The sequence below is a fragment of the Homalodisca vitripennis genome, chromosome 1 (assembly GCF_021130785.1).
Source record: "Homalodisca vitripennis isolate AUS2020 chromosome 1, UT_GWSS_2.1, whole genome shotgun sequence".
Classification (NCBI taxonomy): Eukaryota; Metazoa; Arthropoda; class Insecta; order Hemiptera; family Cicadellidae; genus Homalodisca; species Homalodisca vitripennis.
Genome location: NC_060207.1, coordinates 251,419,979 through 251,427,904, shown reverse-complemented (window position 1 = coordinate 251,427,904; position 7,926 = coordinate 251,419,979).

Here is a 7,926-nt window from a genome sequence, read left to right as displayed (position 1 = left end):
TTCCTAGAGCAAAGGATGATAAATTTTGGTTTGTATTGGGACAGAAAAAAGAAAAGTTTTATGATTGGAAATTTGCCCGTGGAATTTTGAGCATAATGATATCATTATTAATGAAAAAACATATGAAGGAACTCAAGGTTTATGGAGATTATTAACAGGCACTGATGTTCCAAAAGACGGTTTATATTCTGAAGAAGACTTGAAAAAGTATACAGAAATTTTATGGAAATCTGATTCAATTTACAAAAATAATGATCCATCAACTAAGAAACCAAAGTCAAGTAAAGGTAAAAAATATCTCAATTTTGATTAACCAATTTGGGAAAAACGAATCGAAGGATCAGGTGTGAGAAAATACAATGATAATAAGATTGAGTACAGATATATCGAACGATTTGACAAAACTCGATGGAATTATAAATTATATCTATGCTCAGAAGAAAAGGCTTGAAACAACAATTTTTTGAACGAAAAGAAAGCGATTAAAGATTTTATTTCGAACAAACTTGATGAAATGATTGAAAAACCTGATGGAATTAAATATTTAAAACGAGTTTTTGCCGGCAATAAGTTCATCTATGATTGAAGGTAGTGGATTTTGGAATGATTTTATCAACAATTTACCTTTTGAATTACACGTACCAACTTATCAGTATCTGGGGGCCTGGCACAAAACTCGAAAAAAGACTAAAAAGAGGAGATCCTGGTATAAATAAAATTAGATTCAAGCTGCTATGGAACACGATATTTTTTATGCAAAACATAGAGACAAAAAATTCCAGACATATCGCAGATAAAAGTTATTTTGCAAGATAAGGCAATGGATAGACTTTTATCAAAAAGATGCTAGTTTACGTGAAAGATTTGTTTGCGCTTCCAACAGCTGGAGCAATGTTTTTGAAGAGAAAACTAGGAATGGGAATCGAAGAGAACTTGAAATTTTAACTATATAAATGGAGGTGAACGTAAATTTCAGCAAAAAATCAGAAAGAAAAAATAAAATTCCCTTTTAAGAAGAAAATACCCGTTAGTATTCAATTTAAAAATAGATATCAACTAAAAAATGGCGAAGATAAAGATATTTTTTAACAAATAGACAATACAATAAACTCGAAAAAACATACGAAAAACAATAAAGGAAACCAGAATAGAATTTTTCTTATAATCAGTTGAAAGAACTTAAAAATAGTGGACTTTTGAAAGATTTATTAGATTTTGGAGAAAATATTCCAGTTGTTAAAAATGTTGTTCCTTATGTTCGTAAAGCTGCTCCAATCGTTAAAAAAGATGTGATTCCTATTGTTCGAAACATTTTAAATTGGTTAGATAAAGAGTTGGAAGATGTTACAGGATCTGGATTAGATGAAAAAACTTTGAATTAACGTGAAATCAAACATTGAAAAAAAAATTTAAAACCTTTAACATTCGGGGAATTGGAAAGAAATCTGCAAAAATATTAAAACATTTTAGAGGAATCTTCATGAGAGATACATTACCTGAAAAAGTTAAGAAATTTGAATGTGGGAATTGTGAATTTTAGACTCGATTATGGGAAAGTGGAACACATTGGATTTGGCTATTATAAAAATGATAAGATTGCGTTTTATTTTGATTCGTATGGAAGAATTGAGGACAAACCACCTATAGAATTGATTAAATATTTGAAAAAATCAAGCGTTTACTACAATGATTCTCAAGATTCAAGTCTATAAAAGATCCCCCAATTTGTGGTCCTTTATGTGTTTTTTGTGTTGAATGAACTGAGTGATGGTAAAGATTTTAAATAAGTTGTTAACAAATTATTGCTTAATAAATATGGATTCACAAAATATTTTTGACGTAATTTGGAACACAAATTATTCAAAATGTAGATAATAGTTTGAATTTTGATAGTTTTGAGAAATGAGTTTGATTAACAAGTTTAGAAAATGTATTACAAAACCTTCCAGATTCAGATATGTTTGCTGTCGAGATTGAAGATTTTAAAGCAGAATATGATAACAAACTTGCAAATTTCATGAGTTCAAATTGAAGTTGCTGATAAAATAAAAAACATTGGAAAAAGAAGTTGATGATGGTGTAAAAAAAATTATTTACCAATTTAATGTCTCACATCGAAAAAGCTGATGAAATTACTGAAGCGATCAAAGTTTGAAAAGAATTATGTTAGTTTGGCTAATAAGAAAAGAATTGTCGGTGTTCGACCTGGTATTGACAAACATGATGTTGTTGTTAAAGAACAAATTTTAAAACCTCTAAAAATTATCAGAAAACATCGATATTGTTGATTTACATGATCCGAATGTTTAAAAATGCCCTTAGATTTTAAAGGAAAAAGAATTAGCGGTGTTAGTAAAGGAATTAATCCATTTGATGTTGTTGTAATGATTCAATTAGAAGATCCTATTAAAATGTTTAATGAACTAAAACAAAATTATGAGAATCATAAACAGCATGTTAAAGATTTTACAACAGGAAGTCTATGAAAAACTTGAAGCGAGAAGTAAAAGATCTATAGAAAATTGTGATGAAAAATTTACAAATTTTGAGGAAAATTTCAATCTATATAAAGGCGATCTTTATGGAAAAATAACAAACTTTTTGGAAGATTTCGCTAAATTTCAAGAGGGTTTTAATGAAACCGATAGAAAAAAATGGTGAAGTTTTTAAAAGAGTAGTTACTAATCAATCTTTACTTCATGATAAATTAATTAAACTAGAAGAAAACTTTGGGCGAAATTAATGAAAAAGTTATAAAAAATAAGCAGTCTTTTGATGAGTTTAGTTTAGATGCCACAAAAACTTTTGAGAATATTGATCATAAACTCGTTGAATACAACGATTTATATCTCGATAAAGTAAATAAACTAGAAGAAAACTTTAATAAATTTAAAGAAGATGTCGATAAAACTTTTGAAAACATCGACAACAGATTTAATGGAAGTAGGTGGTTACGATGACTAATTTTCCTTATATAAATGGCGCTCATATATTGTGTGAGATGTAAAGAGAAAACTGCCACAAACAAACGATATAAAATACTATGCAAACATTAACGGAGTTAAGAGAATATCTGGAAAATGTGCTGAATGTAACGCTAAAAAGAGCCAATTTATATAAAACTTGATTTTGAAATTTTTTCTTAATAAATAGAGATGGCGGGACATTACAGTGCTTTCGATCTTTTTATAATGCAACACGAAAGAGATTTGAAAAAAGAACATTGGGATGACATTTCTCATCAAAATATGAATTATCCGAAGATTATGATGAGATTATACGTAAACAAATTGAATTGGTATAACATTGCTAAATATCAAACTTTATCATCAGAGTTCATTCAAGAAAATATACATTATCAATTAAAAGATCATATGTCTGTTCTTTGGTCTCTATCAACACTTGAGTATAAAGTTTTTGGATGAAAATAAAGATACAGTTGATTGGAACAATATTATAGATAGCGGTTACTATCCTGTGCAGATTTTATTGAAATATGTGACCGAGATCGCAAAATTTAAGGAAGAGAATCCTGAATATGACGAAGTAGATCATTAAAAATGACTCTAATCTTTTTTAATTATATTTTACTAAAATTTATATCTTTTCTTATAAAAACGTACATTAGATCGATGAAAAAATGATACATGATGTTTTAAAATTTCTAAATTTTTCTCTTATTAAATGGCGGACTACAGAAAAAAATGCTAGTGATATTGAAAGGGCGGAGTTTAAAAAAATTTCTATCCAATTAGTAAACAACATTTGAATGAACCGAATAAAAGAACTGAGTTTAATATTGATTTTTGGAGATAACTTTTGCTCGTCTAACTTCCAGTTTTTATATTTCTGGAACTTTAACAAAACAAGATGGTCAAGCGTATCTTGGAACTGATAATGTTAGATTAATCGATAATTTTATACCGTTTTTATTTTCTAAGATTGAAGTAAGAAAACACAATAAATTTGATAGAAGAAGTCGAAAACTGTGGCCAATTAAGCACAATTAAAGGAACTATTTCGTATTCAAAAAGTGATGTTATTTCTCAAACTTCTAATGGCTTTGAATCAGATTTTAAATTTGGTGTTTTTGAAGCAGCTGGAAATTTATCTCATTTTGGATTAGGATTTTTTGAAAATGTTACTATTCCGATCTATAAAGGAGGATTTTATCTAAGTTTTATAAGAGCAGAAGACGATGATGCGATTCCTGAAGACTGCAACTGGAAATGTTATGCCTGTTGATGGAAAAATAACAATTACAGATTTTTTTATTAGAGTTCCAATGATTGATTATAAAATCACGAGTAAAATAAGGTTGATTGATGAAATTACAAAAAGTCAAAACATTATGTTTAATTTTCTAGATTGGCAGTGTATTGAACAAAAAGGTATTTCCGGAACAACTTATTCGTTCGATATTACAAACATTTATAGAAATATCTTCAATCCCAAGTTCGTTATTATAGGTTTTAAAACAGGTAGACAGAATAATCAAGAAAAAAATCCTTCAAAGTTTGATAGTTTGGATGTAAAAAATATCAGAGTAAAATTGAACGGTTCTTATTATCCAGATGAATTACAAAATTTAAACATTTCCGGAGGTCTTTTCAGAATCATGTATCAGATGTATCAAGATTTTAAGAAAGTTTACTGTAATAATAAGGAAATGTATTACAATCCTAAAGAATTTTTAGCGAATAGACCTATTTATGTCATTGATACAACAAAGAGTTTTGACAAATATTTTTCTGGTTCAAAGAACGATATAATTATCAATATGGATTTTCAAAAAGCTGTTACAAACTCGACATGTTATGTGGTTGTGGTTTCTGAGAAATTTTTTAGCCTATGATGTGATTAAGAACGATATTAGAGAAATTCCAGTAAAAATCGCGTTATTCGTCGGATAGTTTTAAAACTTTACAGAATTGTTAAAGACATTGATAAAAGTATTCATTTTAAATTGCAGTAAAAAACTTTGAAAAATAGTGATGATATTAGGAAAAAACTATTTCAAGGTCATGGACCGGAAGTGATGATTTTACAAAATACTTTAATATTTACTGAACCTATATACCAAATTTCATCAGAAAAGCTCCAATAGTTCTCTAGATATAAGAGTTTAAATATAAGGGATGATTGGGGTAGATTTTTGAACATTTTGTTATTTTCATGAAATGTTAAGTAGAACTCGCTTGTTTTTGAAGTTTCAGATTTTGTCTGATAATTTTTTATTATATTTTTTATGAATATTAAGAAATAGGGGATGATTTCACCCTTATGGATAAGTTGTCGAAAGAGTTAAGTATTTACTATATGTGTACCAAATTTCATTAAAATCGGTTGAGTGGTTTTTGAACAACAAGGTTTGAAAGAAATATTGATATATACTTATTTAATATACATTGGAAACTATAACAGTTCTAATATCGATTGTAACCATCGATTTTTATTATCGATAAAACTTCGATATTCATAATCGTTTATCGCACGGAAAAAATTTTCATCATGGGCGTTGGCCACGTATAGTCAGTCATGCTTGATCCTCCTCTATTTTAACGAAATTTAACAAGATATATCATCAATTAGAAGATTCTAATGTATTTGCAAGTTGAAGAAAGAAGATATAGACTTTATATGAAGTAAGAAGATTGTGTGATGTTCTGTGTTTCTTGTTAAAAAGTGAAGTGAAGTGTTCCACTGGGCGTTGCCATAGTGTTAGTGTTATTATATTTTATAAGTTACTTTTATATTTGGGACTCGAAGAAAGACGTTACAAGAAGATTGTGAATTTGTGTAGACATTCCTAAACTGTGATAAAACATTGTGTGAAAATAGGATGTAAAGTGTTCATTTGTAATACAGAATTAAGTGTTTTTACAGTGATTTCATTGTCTCACACGGCGTGAGAAAAAAGCGGGTCATTGTTTGGTGTCACTACTGTCCTTGTACCACACACGGCGTGTGCAAAGCAAGGTCAAGCGTTAGTGACACAAACGCCTCTCACATGTTTCAATAAAATGAGATTCGAGGTCAAGCGTTAGTGGTACAAACGCTCACAGCAGACGTCACAAAATCTACAGTTGATTGAAATAAAAATATATGATACCTTTCTTCTTCTCCCATTCCCAATTTCTTAGAAGTTAAGTAGATATCGCAAAAACACGCACACTAACAACACTCATTTTGTATGTCTTTAAACAATAATTGATGATGTTCATATTATTCTCTTTCATTCCTTCTAAAACTTCAAAAATATACTCTTTCGCCACTGAAAAATCCCGATTTCTCCCGTAATAATCTTTATAATCGTACACATAATATCCTAAATAGTTGTACAATAGAATGAAAATTATTTCTATTTATCTCTGTTGTAGAAATGTAAACACAAACATTTGCGCTGAAAAATTTATATCTCGGCAGACTTAGTTCCATAATCTCCATTTATAAAAAAAATCTTTTTGTTTAAATGGAAGAGTATAATGCCAACTGTTACAAGTGTTCTAATAGAGGAGAAATTATCGATAAAAGATATTTAGTTTGTAGAGGTTGTAATTTAATTTTGTTAGAAAGACCTAAACCTAAGAAATTTCGAAATAAATTAACACATTTGAATAACCTGCTTACAAAATTGCAATATGGAGACAAGAAGCAAACAAAATTTGTTACAGAATTTAGAAAACAGAATAAAAATTTTTACTTATCTCTTGGAACCATTGACAAAATTATTTTTCCTTTTCAAAGAATACATTAGGTTTGTTGGTTTAAATACACACGTTTATTATGAAAAGATATTACCTGTATTTTTTCATTATCTGGATGTTGAATTTGTTTATGATTTTGAACCAGAAATCCTCGATGATTTTTATAGTACATTTGGAGAAATTAAACGAAGAACCTCTTGAAAAGAATGCGGTTTTACTCACATTCTCCCCGACTTCTCGAGTGTGATTGTTAGCGAATTTCATTTTTTCCGTCTTTAAATTTTTTCTATTTAAATGGAGTTTCTTGAAGGAGTTAAATGATATTGGAGAATGTAAGTTTCAAGAGTATAAGAAGTTAAATGAATTAGAAGAAAAAAAAGAAGTACAAAATCATGAATTTGGAGAAAATGAAAGATAAATTCGGGTTTACAATAATTGCCGAGTTTGGAAGATTGTAAAGTACACTTGCCGAACAGATTTTTGACTGTTTTTGGATGAGAAAAAGATTAAAGAATTAAACAAAAATGAAAAATTACACTTGATTGTTTACTGGAAAGAAGACTATAAAAGATAAAGAAATTATAACAATTAACTTTGTAGAATAAAGTCTTAACTCTAAAACTTGCAGTCTCTCCCCACGTCATAGTACTGTTTTGATAACCAGAGTTGGTGTCTTTCTTCATAGGAATCACATGGAATATTATCTACAGTAATACCTTTTGTTTCACACAAAATGTGGCTATATTCTATAAGAAAAATTCTATAATGCTCTTTAATGAATTGTGTTGATAAATCTTGATACTCACAAAAATTCCTAAGAAATTCATCAATTAAGTCTTGATTATCTTGAAAGGACGTATAATATGGGAAAAATGTCATAAAAAACGATGAAAAACTCTCTGTTTGTTTATTTTTTACTTTCTTTTCAATATCTTTCGTAATTATATTAAATATGTAATCCCTTACTTTTTTAGTTTTTTTGCCGATAGTAAAACACTCCATTAGACGTTTTTTCTGCAAAAGACTTTACAAGTTCTTTGAATTCTGTATCATTTAAGGAAAGTATCAACTGTTCTTTAAAATGTTTTGGTAATTCGTTGAACTCGTTAAAATTGTCTTTCTTTGTAAGTTTTTGAAATGCTAGAAACTGAAGAGAGCTTGGTGAGTTCATGTTGTTTATTTAGTAGAAAAGTTTTTTATTAAAGTACAGTATGTTTTT